Below are 22,366 nucleotides of genomic sequence, written 5' to 3'. Positions count from 1 at the left end.
ACCTGATTATAGAATGTTTCAATAGATTGTACTTGTGTGGAGTGCCACATGTCACTGTTTCTACCTTCGGCCCTAAAAATGGTACCCAAGAAACTACAATCCATTCAATTTTTTCACTTTTTACGAAATTCAATTCTGATGCTCATAGAGAAAGTTATGATGATTTTCCCTAGGTCGCATGTTTGATATGGAATTCTGGAGCCTGCAACAACCTTAAGTTCCTCATAACATATCTCCGAAAATGTAACAAGGAAATATCTGAATTTCATACATGAAGTTCACTAAGATTTCAGGTCCATGTGGTTGCAATTTCAGCTTCATAGAAAAAACTTTATAGAAAAAATTCCACGATGACTTGTTTGAAGCAATGAAACCCTAGAATCCAAAGCTCTAATACCAAATGTTATGCAACCAACTCACAAATAGATAGATCAATGACTTAAAAATTATCCTCTTCCATGGGGAAACCTCCTTTACATTACATAAATGAACAATTCTTGGATGATACAAATCACAATTCCTCCTTTATATATATAAGAGTCTAAGGGGTCACAATATAATCAGATCCTACATAACAGTAATGATGTAAGGGCACAACAATAACAATACTGGGCTTCTATGGGTCACAACAATAACAATATGGGGGTTACATGGGCACAAAAATAATAATAAGGGGGATACATTATTATTATAAGGACCTAACAACCAAAGTACTTCGACATGTGAAATTAACTGACATACAACTTTCATCTTGCTTATATAATATCGTACACATGTAACAGGGTCATTTCTTATCAAGGTATCAATATCATCTTCATCTACTTCATTTTCCATACACAGTTTTTTTTTTTTTTTAGTGTATCTATTGCAAAGATTTTACTAAAGGCTCCTAGATATGTTCAACATTTCTTAACAAAACAAAGAAAGTGGGAAGACCTAGCTATCATATCCTTACATATAAGTTCTTGTATATATGTGGAAAACAGTCTAACTATGTTCGTATTCATCTAGGATCCATATAGGCAATGTTCAATGCAAGAAAGTGTTTCAAATTTTTCTTTGTTTTAATGTCTTTAGCTACTAGTTTTTTCCTTTTAATTGTCCTTTTTCTTATACGAATCCAAACAAAACTAAATACTTGATTAAGTATAATTCACACTATTTTGTAAAACAAATTCATTATATGATATTCAAAAACATGATCTTGAAGAAAAACTTCCCGCTTAGCAATATCATGATATGTAAAGCTTCTTGTAATACTTTCTAATCATTTTTTTCCATAAAATGGTGTGGGAAATATCACCTCTTCTGAATACTTATTTATTAATATGCCCAAAGGCCTATAGCCTTCACCTGAAGCAATGTTTATTTGAATATTACGAAGATCATAAATACTATACAAATCACTAAATCCATGTAACAATGTTTTTGTCACAGGATCTTCATCACAGTAATCATTATCACCACTTCTTTTTGTATCTACATCTGTCACACATGCATACGTATCCTTTTTTTTATCAAAGGCTTGTTTCCACTTTTCATTTATTCTAACATTCTCTAGTCTATAAAGTGGATTTTTACTCAATCATCTCAATGCCCTCATGATTTTATGAACATGTATTCCCCCAACAACAAATATGATTTTAAACACTAAACACTTTTTAATTGCCACGACCACAGTACTAGATTCATTTATGTCACAAGGAAGTGCAATTTGAATTTGATATATGGCATTAGCTACATCGAATAGTCCACCATTCAATACCAATTGTGGTTTTCTGAAACATTGTCCAAGTTCTCGTATTTGTAAAAAAGGTAATCATAATGATAGCCGTCGTTCTTCTAATTCATAAAGTTCTTTCACTATGGAAATTTATCTATTACGCCTAATTTTGCTCTGGAACTACAAATTTGATAACTTTGTTGTTGTCTAATGCCTTTCTGTTTTTTTTCATATGCACTTAATTTTGGACATATTGTTGATTTGTTTTTTTATGACATCTCTTTTAAACCAAGTTTAATTGCAAATTGCACAATCATAAACAAGAACATCTTGTATTTTCTTAAAATATTGTTATTTAGCCACTGTTTCAAATGTATAATTGAACATTTGTAATGATTCTTTATGTTCATTACCAAATTTACTATTGTGTATTGCCTTTCATCGTTTCGATCGTCTTGTAATCTGATTTGTTTTGATGAAATTTTTGTTTCTTATGTATTTTTTAAGTTCATGCAACAAAGAACGTGGTATTTTGTTTACATTGATACAATTTTTATTAATTTCCATGGTATTTTCATCAATGTCAATGCTCTTAGAACTAGAATTTAATGGCTTGCATAGTTTTCTAAGTCTAATACTTGTTTATAAAAATTTCCTTATTCCTTATATATTTTTTTACTCGATGCATTGATGGTCATGATCTATTGTTTGCATTAATAAATTTTGTATCAACTTCTATGCCATTTTCATCCATGTCCATGTTTTCAAACTCATGTGTGTTAATGCCACTATGTTTTTATTGGATTCTTCTATGCATTGCTTTTCATTAATTGTTTCAATAGGGCATGAAATTTTTTTATGTTGTATTATCTCTTTGAGAGTTTCATAATACAAGTGACCTACACTCGTACTAAATTGCATAGTATGGAATAGTGTTTCATAGTGTATGGAATAGTGGTCTTTTTGTGTATAACTAGACACAATATATTTTGAACATAACTATATGCATATGGTCTACTGACACTCTAGCTATATGTATAATGTCTCCTTTCTAATCTACTATTCCAAGAAATTTCTTAATTGAATCTTCCTTTATGTATTTTTCTATGCATTTTAATGCAAATGAATCATTATGCATCATTGTGTTGCAAAAAGTTTGTTCAATTATGCATCATAAACAAGGAACATCATACTCATTCTTCATCAATTGGCATATTGTTTCAAAACAACTTTCACTTTAAGTACTCCTAAACTCTGTAAACCTCTTAACCATATATCTGCCCGTGCCTTTTTTCTATCTGCATCCATCCATGTTTTTTTTTCTTCGTATGTTGTTATATTTTATATAGGTTCATGATTAGTTCCTATTTAACATTTTTTCTTCAATAGGATTGGTTCGAAATGTCCACCAATTGAATTATTGTCATGGAACAATATGTCATAACTTTCTTCACATAAATATGAATTAAAATGCAAATAGTTTTTCATTATTGTCTTTGACCAAAGTCTTATGGAATTTTTGGCTAGTTTGATAACCAATGTTTGCAAAATATGTCCCCCGAAAGTCCTCGTTCTTCACCAACATTTTTATTTGAAGTTGATTTTGTCATCCTTTCCAAGAAAACATCTGGGATATTTATACAATGCATATCTATTAATGTTGTAACAACCTTGGTGACAATTCCATGTAATAAAAGTTAATAAAGGAAACATAAGACCATAGTTAAGGGAAACTTATTCCAAGCTGAATGTTTGGAAAATATATCCTAGTGGGCATCACTGGATGTGTTTATGGTGAAAGGAAATTGGAAAAGGAAAAGGAAAAAAGTTATTTTTGACCCATTTATTTATGAAAATAAAGGAAAATAGGAGAAAAGGAAGGTGAAAGGTCGCAGATTGCATGTGAGGAGTAAATTTAAGGAAAATAATGGGAAATGAAGAAAATAGGGGCCTCATTAATAAAAAGGCTTATGAGGATCAATTGGCAAGATTTTATCAGTGTTAATATTTTGCTCATCTTTGGAGCAAGGAAGGGAAAATCAAGCAAAGGAAGGACAAGGAAAGGAAGGAAAGCAAGGATCAAGCAAGAAAGAGTAGGATCAAGCAACTTCAAAAGGAATACTTGTAGGTAACATATTGCATGTGTGATTTCCTAGCTGGTTTTGACATGCATGGCTTTGCATTTTGGTGTATGGTTCTCTTGATGTTAGTGGCATGGTTTTGTCGGGTTATGACCATGGTTTTCAGCCTAGCCTTTCTTTTGTTTTTCAGATGCCAAGTGTGCTGGGATGTTGATCTCGGTTTTGAGCTTTGGAATTTCTAGATGGATTTCAGAATCCAGGGTGGAGGCAGTCTCAAGGTTCATTCCCAAAGGCCTAGGAAGGTGTCTCGGTTTAGGGCCTAGTGATCTAGAATTGGATTGTGATAAAGCTTGAGAGACAAGGAGACGAAAAATTCCTCAAGGTTAGTGATGGATTCTGGATGGCATTCCAAGTTCGGTTCAGTTTTGTGATCGGAGCACTGGCTTTGGTGTTATCACGATTTGGTGAGGGTGGAGGTGGTTTGACCTCTAGATTAACTTGGTTGTTTTTGTATTGATTTATCCTTGAGATCCCACATTCATGGTTGGAATATGGCATGGGGGTGACTGGCTGAAAGAAATATTTGGTTCAACCATATCTATGATTGGGTGGTACATGGAAGTCCCGAACCTGGTCAGATTTGTCTATGTTTAATAAAGGATAAGTTCTCTTTCTTTTGTACTTATTAATATGTGGATTTAATGGTTGTTATCTCACTGTTATTTTCATGGTTTAATGATGGTTATAAGCATATTTATATGACTGGTTATTGTCATGGTTATTTCATGAATTTACTTGTAACTGAAAGGATAATGGATGCAAGACCTGATTGAGGTCATAACAGTTCAAGGGAGAAGGTGGTGATCCTTCTTGTCATGTCTCGTAAGAGTTTTCATTCATTCATGCTCTATATTGTATCCTAGGCCTGTAGATTGTGTTGATGGCCAAGTTTTTGACAGAATGTCAGTCCATGTTAGGGATGTTGAGGCCTAGTCCTGGAGTTAGTTTTTGGTTTATTAGTCTTTTCATCATGTGTTTAATGGATTACAGAAGTTATAACAAGTTCTGGGAAGTGGCCATAATTCCAAGATTGAAAAGCGCCTTCAATCTAACAGACTCTGGCACAGGGCTACTAGAAATAGTCCTTGGACACAGGCATGCAGGCTTGTGGGAGTGTCCAGAGCTCTCTGGATGTTGGCATGCCCATAGAATGGGAGTGTCTATAGGTTTAATAGCTTAAAAAATCAGTGGGACCCAGGGGCATGATACCTGTGTGGTTGGGATAGCTTTTGGTAGTGTTGTTGCTGATGTGGAAGGTATGTTTGATGGGTGTCCATCGATTCCACTTCCTTAAGGATACCTAGGAGGTTGAATCATATCATAGTAGCCTCTCATCACATGTTTACCCTGGCTGGCCAGTTACTTGGGTAGATAAGGGAGGACGGTGTTACAGCGTGGTATCAAAGCGAGTTGCACTCCCTTTGGGTCATATCCGATACTACATAAATTATAATTGTATCAAAGCGGGTTGCACTCTCTTTGGGTCATATATGATACCATAGAGTGGTATCAAAGCATGGTTCACCCCTTGGACTAGATGGATAGTGTGTTGGTCATTATTCATGTCGGTTTCATATGTGTTTCTTATGCTTGTAGTCCATTTGTGTGTTGCATTTTTATGGTGTTGATGATGGTTGTAGTGATGTCGCCATGTAAAAGTTGAGGGCATTGTTGTGGGATGTGTCATCATGTGTGTATGGTTGTATATGCATTTTTTATGCATGTATGGTAGGTAAGACATGCATTTTGAGGTCATTGTATGTAATTAGGTCATCATGATGTTGATGGTTGTTATGATGCTAATGTGTTGGTTGAGATAGAGCAAGAGATGCATATCATTAAAGTGAAGTTGCAACATTGGACCTCGAGGCAAGAGCATGTCACCATACAAGTTTGGATTTTGGGCATGCATGTATGTTAGTTAATGGATTTCTATATTCATTAGGGTTATATACATTAGGTTTATGTACATGTATATTGATGTTATAGTTACATACATGATAGATGCTAGTTGATTAGTGTATTCATATGCACGTGTCAAATAGTCATGAGTGGTAGTAACCTATGGTTGTATGAATTTCTATTGTTGTTTTGTGTTAGATAACTTGTTATGATTATGCTATATGTTATATGTTGTTGTTGAGTATGTTATAGGTTAACTTATTGTTGTTATATGCTAGTAACTTGATGATTAGGGTTATTACATTAATATCTTGATGTTATATGTATCATGCTAAATTGGATTTTCCTATGCAGGTGGTTAGGGTTATGAAATTCGGGTATGAGTCGACTTATTTGTGACATTGTGTTGTACTAATCTAGATTGATTGTACATATGTGATTGATATGCATAAATGAAAAATGTTTATGAGTTTATGATGCGAACACGTTAGCTAGTGACTATTATGGATATCATGACATTATTTATTTTTGAGTTGATATGTCGTGAAGTTATATCATGCTAATCTGGATTGATTGTACATACAAGATAGCCTCCTTTGAGATACATTAAGGTATAAGTTTTCGTATGTTGTATATTTAGTGGTTGAATGTTTGATTACGTCGTCTATCTGGTGTTTGAGTGTTTGGTGTTTATTATGCCATCTACTTATTGTTTTAATGTTTAATTAATTGCACAATAAGAGTATGTGTCTATAAGATTTCTTTTCGAAATGATCTAGTTTTAAGATGATTGTACTAACACATATGTGTTGAGATAGCTGACATGTACTTGAGTGTAATAGGTGATAGTTGTAGTATTCTGTCTTATGACTATGAGTTGACTATGAATTATGGCATGTTTGCTAGTCTTGGTAAAGGTTGATTTCAAATTGACAGATATGATTGTCTTGATATTTGGAACATGTGTTTGACATGTGTAAATAATGCAGGAAACATGCTTGGTACTAGCATGACAAGGTAATAGTTGATGTGTTTATATAACAAACAATTGGGTGATGTGATAGTGCACAATAACACTCAATTGCAACAAGGAAAATGTCAAAGAAAGGAATTGGGCAATAATTCTTTTGGCTATGTTGGGAAATCATAATTCCAAACGAATGAGTGCTTTGCATACAGGAGGTCTTATTAACATTAATCTTGTCTAACATTATGTGGATATGTGCTAGATTCATGAACTTGTATTTGACAAGTATATTAGCTGGTCTCTAGTTATAGGTGGATCTATCAAGAGAATTAAAATCCCTTGAGAGATGGTGTGGATGTGTTTAGTTGCAAGCAATGTGCTTGGCATAACAAGGTGTTGTAGCAGCTATAACCACCCTCCAAAATTTTGGCCTGCACACAATTCCGGAGCCTCCTTTGAGAGCTTTACTTGATGACTACACACACTCGGGTTCACTCCATGAGCTCGTGTAAGTCTTCAAACCCACCTTGCTAGATCATTCCACCAACAACTTTTGCATGTTGATGTCAATGTCATGCTTGTGACCTTGTTCTGGTCATACTCAAGGTCTTTGCTTTGTGCATACATGTTGTGTTCAATATGTAAACATCCATCGCAGTCACACACTGAGTCGCATACACTATCACGCAAGCATCGTCATGGTCGACCAATGATCAATCACAAGTGTTGCGCTTGTCGCTCACACCATCAGTGAGTCATGTTGAGCATGTGTGTCTGGATGGTTTGAGTCATCTTGTTGTCAAGTCATGTAAGTGTGTGTTTGCAAGATCATGTGTGCATCTTTCACTCGTTCACACACTTAGTAACTTTGTTGAAGTTCTGACGACCGGATTCCCCTCTGACAGTCGAACCATCAGCCCACTATCGACTCAATCGACTGTCACCTAGAACAACACACAAGCACCAAGCAAGCCATTTCAAGCTATGCTCAATGTCTGCCCCTACCTCCCTCAGTAAATTGCACAGTTTTTCCAGTCATCCCTCTAATCAGTCCACTGGTTGCTCACCTGGAAAACTGCACAGTTTTCATGAACAAGCCCTCTGTTGCCCAATAGTCCACTCATCTCAAAAACTACGTAGAGGTGATCAGCAGACCAGCCTCCCAACATCAGCACATTTTTTCTTGCCAGTAGCTCCCAGTAGCCGACTGTCAGTTCCATCTAGGAATTGCGCAGTTTTTGCTGCCAAGCTCCAACAGTTGACTGTCAGTTCGCTCCAGGAATTGCATTGTTTTTGCTACCCAACTCCTGGTAGCTGAACACCCATTCCCCTCGGGAATTACATAGTTTTCACTACCAATGTCCTAGCAGCTAGCTCCCAGTTCACTCTAGGAACTACGTAGTTTTGACTGCCAAGCTCTCGCTACTTGCTCCTTCCAAAAATTGGGCAACTTTTCATGCCCAACCTTCTCGCAACCTGGACTATTCCTCTCAAAAATTGCACAGTTTTGTCCTCCAGCTGAGCCAAACCCTGCGGACAGTCACTGTCAATCCGAATTTCCCATCTCCATCACCCAGTGACTACTGCATAGTTTTCACCAGCAGCGTCTTGAGCCTCCATCGTAGCTCGCAACCTTGTCTCCTTTCTTAGTGACCTCCATTTAAAACGATCATGCATCATGGTAGACAAGGAGGTTTATGGATTTTATGTAGTCCTATCATGAGTGACTGTAGCTGTAGGTACACAAACAAACATGGCACGATGACAGATGGGATGAATAAAGGGAGCACAAGCAAAAGGACAAGTTCACCAATGGAAGAACAAACGATGCATGCAAAGAGATGTGCTTGCGAACAGATGATCATGCAAAGATGTGTTCACGGATGGATGGATGAGCAGATATGCAAGACGTGTTCACGGATGAATGGACGGACGAACATGCACTTTTCCCGAGCGAACGAACCTGTCAAGCTTACCAACATACAAGCAAAGAGCAATGTGCGAATGCAACATCAAGCGAACCCAATGACCATCGAAGACTCCACGCATGTTGCCATGTAGAGGTAAAGCTTTGACATGCCATGAGGAAATCCATCACCCAGCAACACTGCAACTCGACATGCACACCAATAGTAGCACGAATGTACCAGCACCGTCATGTCGAGTCTTGTCATGAGTCATGTCGTCTGCATCTCTAATATGGGCCATACTGTCAATCAATGTAATGTAACATGGATGTCCAAGAGACCCACTTGTTGTATTTAGAGTCATTTGAAGTGGAAAAGTCATGGAAGTCAAATGGTCATGAGGATAGTCGAACAACCACAAGGATTAGTTTCATCCCTGGCTATAAATACCCCCTCATTTGTACATGCAAAGGACTTTTCACCTCAGCTCCTCCCACAGAGCCTTGAGATTCTATAATATTTTCTTTGAGGAGTAAGTAGTGGCTCCAATGCCCCGCCCACGACGTTAGTGATGTATGGTGTAACGATGTGTCTTGGAACTTTTGCTTAATTCATAAACCTGCTAATAGGCCAACACATTTTCACACATGTATTGTAACTATTGTAAGACTGATCTTGAACACTTGTAATGCATGTTTCTTTAACCTGTGTTTAACACTTGAACTCATTCACTTGTTGTAATACATATATATTAATGAAAATGTGTTGTATATGCTAATAAAGTTGTCCTACCTATGTTGGTTACCTCCTCGGATATCATACAGACCTTTCACAAAAAACTTTCTATAACAGTTGTTGCACTCGCACAGACTCATCCGTTGATGTTGAACGTGTTATCCTCCCTTGTGTCTTGTGACTACCGCATTTGTGTGGACTATTCTTCCGGAAGTTGTGCACGTCCTTTTGTGTTGTGTGTTCCTAATAGAGTTGGGGCTTCCCCCAAACCAACTTGGGACTCATTCCCACCCTCTCCCTCTACAATTAAAGAACCATTGACACAAGTAACACTGGCGATCACCGGGCACGCGAACCTCACTACTTGAAGACAAAGCAAACCACTCTCCTGTGCTGAAAAGAAAGAGTTGGGAAAAATATTTAAGATATTTGAAACCAGGCCATCATACCAGATGGGACTCACACACCAAATGGTGTGAGTTCTAGTTGGGACTTCATACCGGGGTGATCCCCTAAATGTTGGTGGGACCAGCACCGTTAACATTTTTGGCACTAGAAGGAGGGTAGCCAGTTGTATATTGTTGAATGCCCTCTCACACTCACTCATCAACCATCTAGTCAAGGTAGTAACTCGCACTCTCTCTCACCTACGCGTGACTCTGTAGTTGGTTACTTCTCACCTCCTAGGACTGAACATGAAATTCCATATCCCCACCTTTGCTCCATCCATCCCATCACTCGCCATTTCACGAAAGCAGTCGGATTGATCCCAGGCATACAACATATTCCATATGCATCAAGGAAGCCAAAAGCCACTCCCATAGGGGTTGTTGTATTGTCAGTGGAAGAAGAAGTTCTTGCTACACTTAAAGGTTTGGTAGCAGCTATTGAATATGGGGAGGAACCTCTGGTCTTACAACAAGGGGAACGAGAAACCCTTGTGATCTTTGGGTCAGACTCTGGTATAGGAGGCGGAGGGGAAGGCAGTGGAGGAGGTGAAAGCGGAGACGAACCAACAAACTCGGAGTCGGAACCGTCATATTCTGAAGGAGAGGAAGAGGATGAAGGAGAAGAAGAGATGGCTTACCAAAATGTGGAATGGATGACTCAGGGACCATTGGCTCTCTCGGGCGTTTTGCACAAGATGCCGAAGCAAGTGGAGATAATGAACATCAGGTTCAACCCTCATAATATAGTGAAGGCAGAAGACCATTTGGACAACTTCGACCTGCAACTATAGACCCTCGAGGTACAGAATGATGACATAGCATGTATATTTTTTCCATGTACCTTGGACGGTCACGCAGTTGCATGGTATCATAGCCTTCCACCAAACTCCATACAGAACTGGGGTGCATTCAAACACATGCTCCTTGAAAATTTTGTTGATGACAATACCCCAGCTATGTTACTCAAAGAATTGGGAAGCCTGAAGACAGAGGGGAAAGAAAAGATAAAAGATTTCAATCAGAGGTTTACACGTATATCAAAAAAATTTGTAGTGGACACCAAACCTCATGACTTCATCATTGTTGATTACTACACATTTGCATTGCCAACTAGCATTGCACAGTTCGTCAAGGATGATGGACCAGCAAAGGACTCCAAAGACGCGAGTAGAAAGTCCCAAGAAATGGTGAGCAAGGGTAGAGATAAGGAAGAAAATGATATTGAAACCCTCACTCACCTCATCAAGAACTTGACAATAGAAGTGTCTAAGCTTAAACAATGGAAAACAGACACATCTGCAAGCAGCCATCCACCTAGACAGAGACAAGGAAGCAGCTCATCAGGCAACAATCAGTTCACTCCAAAAACTATGCAAAGCTCTGCTTCCACCTCGGTGTACAGATGCTGAGTTCTGTTCATTTCACGAAGAACATCACCCCAATAGCTCTTGTTCGGAATGGAAGTGAGTCACCAGCTTGGTATACAGTCATACATTCGATGCAAAAAACAGTTTGCAGGAGCAACTGGAAGACACTGATAATGACGAAGGTATTTCACCTAATGAAGCATCAAGTTCTGGGCATGTGGTGAATGCATATCAGTGCTCATAAGAAATGTCGAAGATGAACATTGAGAAGCAACCTTGAAAGCAAAATGATTGTTACAATCTTAGGAGTAAAGGGGCTCCCCTGACACTTAGGGAAGTACAAGAAAAGATAAGACTATTGTTGAGGAAGGTTGATCCACCAGCTGCCCCAAAGAAGAAAACAAAAAACAAGTCTGGGAAGACAGCAGTGGACAAGAGTACGTCCATGAGAAGCAAATTAAAGAACACTCTACCAGACAACACAAACATTAGTTCTACCCTAGACACCTGGGTGATTTTTCCACCTATGGACTACAACATTGTATATGACATGAAGAAAACTCGAGCAAACATTAGTTTGTTCAAGTTAGCCAAGATCCAGAGTCAATGAGACATCCTACTGTGCACATTGGGATAGATAGCAATGGACAACACAACCTCTACCAGCAAGGGAGAAAGCACACCTCTCGAATCACTTTCTATTGTTCTTAACACACTCCAGATGGAAGAAGCGAACTCAGGTTGCTCTCCATTCCTACTATCATTTGAAGTTTTCCACTGTAATGTTCATAACTGCTTGGTTGATTCTGGCGTGGCAGTCAACATCACGTTGCTCTCCATTGCTAAGAATATCAATTCACAATGGAGCGAGACATATATGTGAATCATCTAACTTAACCGAACATCAGTACCAACCATTGGTGAACTTCGAGACGTGATCATCTAACTATCTCATGACGGTCGAGTCCACCAATGTATCAACATTGTTATTGTGTACATATCGAAAGCATACGGTCTACTACTCAGCAAAGACTAGTCCAGCAAGCTGAACGAATATTTTTCCATAGACTAGTTGCACATGTGGCTTCTGTACAAGGGAAAATGCAACCAAATCCAGGTGTTATCCGAGAGGTATATGAAGCACAATGTCACTCCCCTTAATGGCGAGAATGAACCGTTGGCCTTCGCAGAACTCATTTTTGGCAACTGCCTCCTAGAAACATCGTTGGGGTGTTATCCTACACGGCTAGCTCCAACCCCACCAGACACATAGTTGGGACTCCTTCCTTGCCCAACTAATGGTAATGAAACATGTATAGTACATTGTACCAGTAGTAGCAGTAGAAGTAGAAACAGTAGTAGCAACGATACCAGCACATCAAACGTCTGTGTACAGACAAGTTGTGGACCATGTACTTAGACGGATCTAGGACATAGGAAGACTCAGGAGCCGGGTGTGTCTTGATCAACCCATAAAATAGGAAGCATCTCGTTTCCAGTCGCTTGGAGTTCAAGTGCACGAACAACGTTGCTGATTATGAAGCACTCGTGTTGGGCATGTAGAAATACATTAGCCTCAACGTGGTCGCTCTCAAATTGGTAGGTGATTTAGAGATAGTGGTATGGTAGGTACGTAACACCATTCACTGTATGTCACCGCATCTCAAAAGTTACCAGCAAGAGGTATGGCAACTAATCTCTAACTTCCAAGCATTTAACATCATTGCTATACCACGTACGCATAATGCATCTGTCAATGCTCTTGCTAATGCAACTTCAAGAATGTCATCAAGTAGGGATATATTTACTATTGAAATTTTGTACAAACCATCTATCCCAGATAACATAAATAATTTACGTGTGTTTAATGATGATCAAAAGATACTGCATTTCATGGCCAAAGTTGACGTCTTCAAAGATGTAATGATAGATGATGACGAGCATGAGCACTCTCTGCAAGCAGAAGCTGGTAACAGGAAAGGCCACCTTATCACGAAGGGTGTGGCATCTTTAGAAAATCTTTATGACTTGCAAGAAAGTTTTTAGGGGCCAAGGAACAACAAAACCCATAGGTCTACCATGATGCATATTGAACTGATCAACCTGGGAACATAACAAGATCCGAATTTCATCAATCTTGGTATATGTTTCACACAACAAGAGCGGCAATCCTTTGTCCACTTGTTCAAATGGTACCGAGATGTGTTCGCATGGACGTATGATGATCTGATAACCTATGACACCTAGAGCATCCAACACATCATTCTGATCAAAGAAGGGGTCAAGCCATATCAATAGAAGCTGAGAAAACTACATCCATCATTGGAACCCCTCATACGGAAAGAGCTCACTAAGTTTTTGGATGCAAAGATCATATACAAAGTTCGTCATTCCATATGGGTTTCAAAGTTCTTGTATGCAAGAAGTCTGGGAAATCTACTTGTGTGTTGATTTCCAGAACGTGAACTACGCCTCAGATAAATACAACTACCTTGTGCCATCTATGGACCACATTTTGCAAACAATATTTGGGGCACAGATGTTTTCCCTTCTCAATGGTTTTTCAAGATACAATCAGGTTCTAGTAGCAAAACCTGACAGACTTAAGACTACCTTCCGTACCAAGTGGGGTACGTTCGCTTACAGATGAATGTCATTTGGGCTTGTAAATGCAGGTGCAACCTTTCAGTGCGCCATGGACATCGCTTTTCATGGAATCATTAGACAGAGTGGTATACCTCGATGACGTGACCGTGTTCTCAAGAAGATTTGAGGACCACATATGCCATCTGAAGAAAATATTTGAGCGATGTCAGAGATACGGGATTTATTTGAATCCCAAAAAGAGTGTACTCACAGTGTCTGAGGGAAACCTTCTTGGACACATTGTTTCCAAAAGCAAGATAAAGGTGGATCTAGACCAAGTTAAGACTATTACATATATCCATCACCCTGTTACACTAAAAAATGTCACCATGACTATTTACAGTTAGTATGGCTCAATCAACAGTCATGCTACCCTCTTAGGCAAGTCTTATGCCTCTGCTATCCATCTCAAACTCAAAAAAGAGAGAAAGTCTTGTAAAAAATGTGTTTATCTCTGGGGACGCAGGTTCTCTCAAGCCTTACCTACGGGGACGCTCACAATGTTCACAAAGACTGCGTCCTTGGACGCTCTGTATGTTAAGGGACAGGTGCGTCCTTCTGTAAAAGGCAAAATGCGCAAGTTTCATCTTTAAAAAGTTACTTGTGGTTACTTCTAGAACTTTCTAGAGGTCGGTTTGATGAAATGGATGCGCCTCCAGTTGGTTCATGTATCCCTATTAAGGAGGAACTTATCCCATCAATAAGGGAGCTATCCCACCCAAAGAGGGGGATTATCCCATTCATGTTGGACCTGAATAACCTCTTTACAGCACTATAAATAAAGGCATTGAGCCAGAGGGAGAGGAGGTTGAAGCTATACATTTTCTTTGGGTAAATGCTGCAGGAATTAGGACTCCCATTTAGAACCTTGTGAGGAGAGATTGTCTTTGCTTGATTCTACTTGGAAGTGGGTGAACTTTGTCAAAGTAGAGGAAAACCCTTGATGGACCCTGGGAGGAACTTGCACAACACCAAGGCCAGGTTGTAAGAGTTTCTTTGTTTCGTTATTAATACAAACTGGTTCATTTTTCTCAATAGCTTGTGTTAATGAGTTATTTCATGTGTTCCTTGGTCTGCATGTTGAATATATGTTTTATTATATGAGATGCAAGTGCTTGGTAATTGTTTGATTGTTTGTGGTTGCAGGAATTGATGTGAAGGAGGAGCTCATCCGGATCGGCAAGGACGGACTACAACAACAGCGTTTTGGAATAAGGTAAGCCTAAACACTTGTAGTTTTCATGTTTTAAAAGGTGTATTTAGAGAAAGATCGCTCCATTTTGTCTTGTTTGTCGCTAGAGAGTTTAGACTCCTAGGGAGGTCAGTTGTGTCCGCACAAACGACTTTTTCCACCACGACAAATTGGCGACTCCACTGGGGAATCCATTAATGTGAAAGTCTTTTCCTTTGTGTGAATTTTGCTCTGAGAAAATCATTTTTATTTTCTGGTTTTTGACTGTGAGAATTAGTATTTGGGTGGCTTAGCTTTAGATTTAGTTAGATTTGGTTTTTCTTAACTTTTCCAGAAGGACGCACCCTCTAAGTACTGCACAGTGCGTCTTTGGACGCGCTGTTGCCGTTTGCACAGAGCGGGCCCACGCCTGTTCTAACGTTTTGCCTGCGTCTTCCTCTAAAAATTTAGGAAAACTCCATTTTTGCTTTAATTGCTTTTAGATTTTGGTTTTTCTTAGTGTTTTCTGCCCAGATCCTTTAGTACCCTGTCAAAAATTTTCACCTGAACTTGTTTCATTAGCATTCCTGCTTTTAGCTTTCATCAATTGGGTGTTTTGAGTCTCTTTTTTGAGAAATTCTTAATTTGATTTCCTTTGGTCATTACTTGGAGGTTTCTCTCAGTCTTTTCACAATTTTGCATCTTTTTGCTTTTGTGTATGAGTGTTAATCGCCTTTGAGTGTTTTTATGTTTTGATCTTTGGAACTCTCACCCAATTTTCTCGACTTGCACTTGATTGGTTCTTAGATTACATTAGAATCATCTTGTGTTTGAGAATTCTCTTGCATAGATCACATTTGCATAATTAGAGTTCTCAGTTTCAGAATATGAATGAAAAATGTGCATAGATTACATTTGCATACTTTTCATGTGAATTGTGCATAGATTACAATTGCATAGTTTACATTCTGAAAAATCAATCGTAGATTTAGATCAGCTTTCTTTGATTTGAATTTACACAAAAATAAAAATAAAAATTGGTTTGGAATTGATTTGTATTAGTTTTTCTTGATGAAATTAGTGCATTAGAGAATTTGTTAAATTTTCTCTTAATGATCAATTTTTTGCATTGTTGGAAGTGAATGGAAACTCTCTCCTTACTCTAGTTAGGATTCATCGAATTGAAAGGATTGCATTATCATATTCGATTGCATTCAGTTGAGTCGGGTCATAACACCATTGATTTCATCTCCATTTACCCATTTGAGTAATAACAGCCTTAATAACACAGCGCTTAATTAAAATTCATCTAGTAATTTTTACATTTCTAGGGCTCTGAAACACCAACATAGCTTAGGCTAGGGTCTTGGAGTAGGTGAGTACTTAACTCTCCAAGACTACAAAACCAAACAGATAGTTTATCTTGAGTAGAATAAATCCAATTGTTTCAATTGCACTCTGGGAAAGCTCCTCTTAAAGGAGAAGCACGAGCTCGTGTCCGAACCAGTGAGGGGATCATTCCCCCCTCGTTGGGAACGACGCCAGACAGTACGTATTACAAACGGTAAACCTCGGATTAACCATTGTCGAGGAGCCAGGGGTCACTTATCGGTAAACCTTGGATTGTTGTCAAGGAGCCGGTAAGGGGATTAAGCTTGCTACTCTGCCCTTGCGTGCTGTCGGAGTTTAGACTGTTCCCCCAGGTGTATTTGTTACTGTTAGTGACCTTAGTGACCATAATCTTTAGGGTTCTACCGAGGTGACGGTGGAGGGAAGGTCCCACTGTACCTGGAGCAGACGTCGGTTATACCCACTTGGATTTTCCGGGGGGTTCACTTCACTTCGAGACGGTTAAAGTGGAGGAACTTGTGCCGGTCTATTCATTAAGCAGGTTGTCGGAGTAACTGTTCCACCCGCAATTTCTGTACTGAATTCTGCGAGGTTGGGCTTCATCACCAACTAGTGTTTTCGGTCCGGAGAGCTTACTGTTTGTGTGTGGTTTGACTCCTAGATTTGATAGCGCGTGTTAATTTGTTTGTTTTTACTTTTAGAGACCATAGGTGTGAATTGTGAATTTTAGTTGTTAAGTGTGAATTGTGAATTGTTAATTTTAGTTTTAAATTGTTAATAAAATTCACTGAAGTTGAATATAATGGCAAATGTTCCAGAATTTATCAACCTAGGAACCCCTCCCAATGAGAATCCTAGTACTTTTCCTTACTTTGGAAATGTTGGTCCTCCTTATATGGCTACTTTGTCATTACCTGGATTTACAATAGGATTACCGATATGGTTATTTTCAACTTCGTTGGCCCAAAGTACTCCAATTGTTCCATCTCAACCGGATGCTTCACTTCAACAGAGTTCACCATCTCAACATCACCAACCTTCTGTTGACCCTTTACCTTCTTCGCCTAATTTTTCTTCCTCCATTTCTTCCTCTTCGCCTGGTAAAAGCCTTGATTTTAGTAACCAGGAGGCTAAGAAGAAGAAGAAAGGGAAGAAGAAGAAGAAGAAGAAGAAGCAAGATAAGAAAGAAGTCAACCAACCAACCATGGCTGTAAGTGTTAGTTGTGTTGAGGAAAATTCCGACATGCATCGTAAACCCAAATACCCTTGCAGGCTTTGTAAGGGTGACCACTTCCTTGTCAATTGTCCTGGTATTCCAAAGGTCTTGGAAGTATGGTCAGAAAAATCCCATCAACTTTCCGTTGATCCATCAACCAGTGATAGTCAGGTTCCTGGGAAAAAAGGTAAAGTTAGGTTTCCTTGTAAGTTATGCAAAGGGAGTCATCAAACTCACATTTGCCCTCACATGGATGAAGCCTCAACATTGTTGGAAAAACTTACTGTTCCACAGCAAGAATTTCCAACTGGTTACCGTAAACTTTCTCCCAACCTACCGTCAACTGACGGAGTGATTGATCTAAATTCAAGTACAGTCAATCACACTCTTCCATTGGAGAGTGAAACTCATGTCACTCAGGTTGATGATCCATTAGTTGATCAAGTGGTCGATTCAATTTCACATTCGGTCGATCCCACTTTCCATTTAGAGAGTGAACTTCATACCGCTCAGGTTCTTCTTGTTACATCAGATTCTTTTATGCCGGGGGGCATTTCACCTGTTTCTACAGAACCCCCTCCAAGTACTGAGGTCTTTTCCTTTGATTGGAATAGACTGACAGAACCTCATCTTCCTTCCTCCATCCCTTTCCAAATCATTGTCAAGGCTGGTGGTAGGGACATACATCGTACTCAGGTAGATGAAGGTGCTTGTTACACTAAAAAATGTCACCTTGACTACTTACAGTTAGTATGGCTCAAATCAACAGTCATGCTACCCTCTTAGGCAAGTCTCATGCCTCTGTTATCCATCTCAAACTCAAAAAAGAGAGAAAGTCTTGTAAAAATCATGTTTATCTCTGGGGTCGCAGGTTCTCTCTAGCCTTACCTGCGGGGACGCAGACCATGTTCACAAAATCTGCGTCCATGGACGCTCTGTATGTTAAGGGACAGGTGCGTCCCTCTGTAAAAGGCAAAATGCGCGAGTTTTATCTTGAAAAAGTTACTTGTGGTTACTTCTAGAACATTCTAGAGGTCGGTTTGATGAAATGGATGCGCCTCCAGTTGGTTCATGTATCTCTATTAAGGGGGAACTTATCCCATCAATAAGGGAGCTATCCCACCCATAGAGGGGGATGATCCCATTGATAGTGGACCTGAATAACCTCTTTACAGCACTATAAATGAAGGCATTGAGCCAGAAGGAGAAGAGGTTGGAGCTATACATTTTCTTTGGGTAAATGCTGCAGGATTTAGGTCTTCCATTAGAGCCTTTGTGAGGAGAGATTGTCTTCACTTGATTCTACTTGGGAGAGGGTGAGCTTTGTCAAAGTAGAGGAAAACCCTTGATGGACCCTGGGAGGAACTTGCACAACACCAAGGCCAGGTTGTAAGAGTTTCTTTGTTTCGTTATTAATACAAACTGGTTTATTTTTCTCAATAGCTTGTGTTAATGAGTTATTTCATGTGTTCCTTGGTCTGCATGTTGAATATATGTTTTATTATATGAAATGCAAGTGCTTGGTAATTGTTTGATTGTTTGTGGTTGCAGGAATTGACTTGAAGGAGGAGCTCATCCGGATCGTCAAGAACGAACTTCAACAACAGCGTTTTGGAATAAGGTAAGCCTAAACACTTGTAGTTTTCATGTTGTAAAAGGTGTATTTAGAGAAAGATTACTCCATTTTGTCTTGTTTGTCATTAGAATGTCTTAGACTTCTAGGAAGGTCAGTCGTGTCCGCACCCTTGACAGATTCCGTGTGACAAATTGGCGACTCCACTGGGGAATCCATTAATGAGAGAGTCTTTTCCTTTATATGAACTTTGCTTTGAGAAAATCATTTTTATTTTCTGGTTTTTGACTGTGAGAATTAGTATTTGGGTGGCTTAGCTTTAGATTTAGTTGGCTTTAGTTTTTCTTCCTTTTTCCAGAAGGACGCAGTCTCTGTGTGCTGCACAGTGCGTCCTTGGACGCGCTGTTGTCGACTGCACAGTGCGGGGCCGCACCTGTGACAACGGGTGGCCTGCGTCTTCCTGTAAAAGTTAAGAAAATTCCATTTTTGCCTTAAATTACTTTTAGATTTTGTTTTTTCTTAGTGTTTTCTGCCCAGATCCTTTAGTACCCTGTCAAGAATTCTCACCTGAACTGGTGTTGTGAGCTTTGAGTGTTTTAGTGGTTTTCAACGAAGTTTAGACCTAGGGTTTGATTTTTGGAAAGGCTTTGTAGTGACTTTGAGCTTAGAAAGTTGTCCAGCCTTTGATATCTCTGGTTAGTCAACCTTCTTAGAAGTTGAGCCTGCCGTAAAGTCTCCTTGTTTGAGCAACTTGTCATTTGAGTTGTTTTGGGTCAAATTTCGAATTGCTTGTTTTTAAAGTATTGATTTCCATTTTCAAAAAGGACAAAAAGATTAGAATTTTGTTTTGACTAGTTTTTGGTTCTGCAATAAGCTAGTCCTTGATTTGATTGTGATCAAGTAAAACACCTTAGAAATAATCATTGTTAGTTTTGGCCTCGTTAAGATTGCTTAGAGTAAAATTGCCTTTAGTTTGCTTATGAGTGCATTTTCATAGATTTTAAGAGTTGTTAAGATTGTTTTTTGGTTATATTAGATTTATTTGCTTTATTAAAAGAAAAATACAAAAACATCTTCTTAAAAAGTCTTGTTTCAAGTAGCTTTTTGTTTTCAAAAGAAGAAAAGAGTTTTTTCGTGCATGTAAAGAGAAGTTATGTTTTTATGCTTGGAAAAGAAAAACGAACTGTTTCTTTGATTGTCTTCAATTAAGAAGTTGCTTTTATAAAGATTGCATTCTCTCAACTTTTTAGTTAAGCAATTCATCGAAAAAGTAAAGTAGTGGATAAATCATTTTAGGTGCATTTTGTAGTGGTTTCGAGTCGAGTCAACATACCACTAGTTTCACTTCCATCACCTTTTGACTTAAGAAACAACCTTAAAAGTAACGTTTAAATTAAAATCAATCTAGTAATCTTTATTTTTCTAGGGCTCTGAAGCACCAACATAGCTTAGGCTAGGGTCTTGGAGTAGGTGAGTACTTAACTCTCCAAGACTACAAAACCAAACAGATAGTCTATCTTGAGTAGAACAAATCCAATTGTTTCAGTTACATTCTGGGAAAGCTCCTCTTAAAGGAGAAACACGAGCTCGTGTCCGAACCAGTGAGGGGATCATTCCTCCCTCGTTGGGAACGACGCCAGGCAGTACGTATTACAAACGGTAAACCTCGGATTAACCATTGTCGAGGAGCCAGGGGTCACTTATCGGTAAACCTTGGATTGTTGTCAAGGAGCCGGTAAGGGGATTGGAGCTTGCTACTCTGCCCTTGCGTGCTGTCGGAGTTTAGACTGTTCCCCCAGGTGTAATTGTTGTGATTGGTAACCTTAGTGGCCATAATATCTAGGATTCTACCCAAGGTGACGGTGGAGGGAAGGTCCCACTGTACCTGGAGCAGACGTCGGTTATACTCACTTGGATTTTCTGGGGGGTTCGCTTCACTTCGAGACGGTTAAAGTGGAGGAACTTGGTCCAGTCTATTCATTAAGCAGGTTGCCGGGGTAACTGTTCCACCCACTTTTTCTGTACTGAATCCTGCGAGGTTGGGCCTAATCACCAACTAGCGCTTTTGGTCCGGAAGACTACTGTTTGTGTGTGGTTTGACGCTCTAGATTATTTAGGCGTGTGCTTCAAATTTGATTGGTTCTTTAGAAGACTTTAGGTGGTTTGATTTGAAATTTTTTACTTTGATTTCGTGTGTTGTAGTTAAAATCTTTAATTGTGGCGGAATTACCGAGACAGTCCCGTAGACTTCGGGGCAAGTCTCCTGAGATTGTTACCGGAATAGATTTGTTAAGAAAACTCCGTAAATCGCGGGGTGAATCTCCTGAAGACATTCCGGGTCATTTAGAAGGGTTAAAGGTCCTTGTAACTCCTCCTAGTGGCAGTAGAGTAGGTTCACCTGAAGAAGGAGAATCTTCTTTGGTAGTCCATCCAGATTACCAAAGATTAGAAACAGGTTACAATCCCGAAGCTGTTACAGTTTCCGAGCTTGCTGGTAGTTTTTCATCTGCCAGTGAAACAGGCGAAGAACCTGAAATTTCAGAACCTGTTACTCTAACTCCTAGTGTTCCTGATTCACCAAGAATAGAAAGAATTATCACCGAAAATCTTCCTGTTGGGTTAATTGCTATAGAAGAACTTGTTCCAGAGGAAGAAATAGGCGTTTCTGATTCTGAAGATCTAATTACCCTTGATCTAAGGGAGCGTGAATCCATCTTTTACAGTCCTCCTAGAAGTGAATCTTGGTACCTTGCATTAACCAATTTTTTAGACAACTCAGTAGGTTTTTCTACACCTCGTACTCCGGTTCCACCTAGAGGAATTCATTCTCCTGTAAATATGTCTGGTCAGTCGTCTGTGTTTTCACAAAGTCCTGAATCATTTTTACATGGCGGTCCTTCTGTTCCTACTGGGTATCAGTCACTTTCTGGTACCTTTGCGGGAGCATCTCCTCAACCTGTTGATCATGGGTTATTAGTTGGAAACAGTGGTAATGTACCATTGAGTATAGGTGAAGTTTATATGATGTCAGGTTCAACTCCCATTAACCAACCTCAAGGTGGCCAATTACCGCCTGGGGGGCAACCTTCGTTAATGCCTGGGGGGCAACCTCAAGGTACTTCATTTGTGACTGGGGGGCAACCTCAAGGGTATCAACCCCAAGGGTATCAACCCCAGCCTCAATACGTACCCCAAAGTCAACCTCAGTATCAGTATCAA

The sequence above is a fragment of the Pinus tabuliformis genome, chromosome Q (genome assembly GCF_031772625.1).
Source record: "Pinus tabuliformis cultivar Carrire ecotype Pingquan chromosome Q, CPIR1, whole genome shotgun sequence".
NCBI classification, from domain to species: domain Eukaryota; kingdom Viridiplantae; phylum Streptophyta; class Pinopsida; order Pinales; family Pinaceae; genus Pinus; species Pinus tabuliformis.
This window is presented reverse-complemented; position numbering follows the sequence as displayed.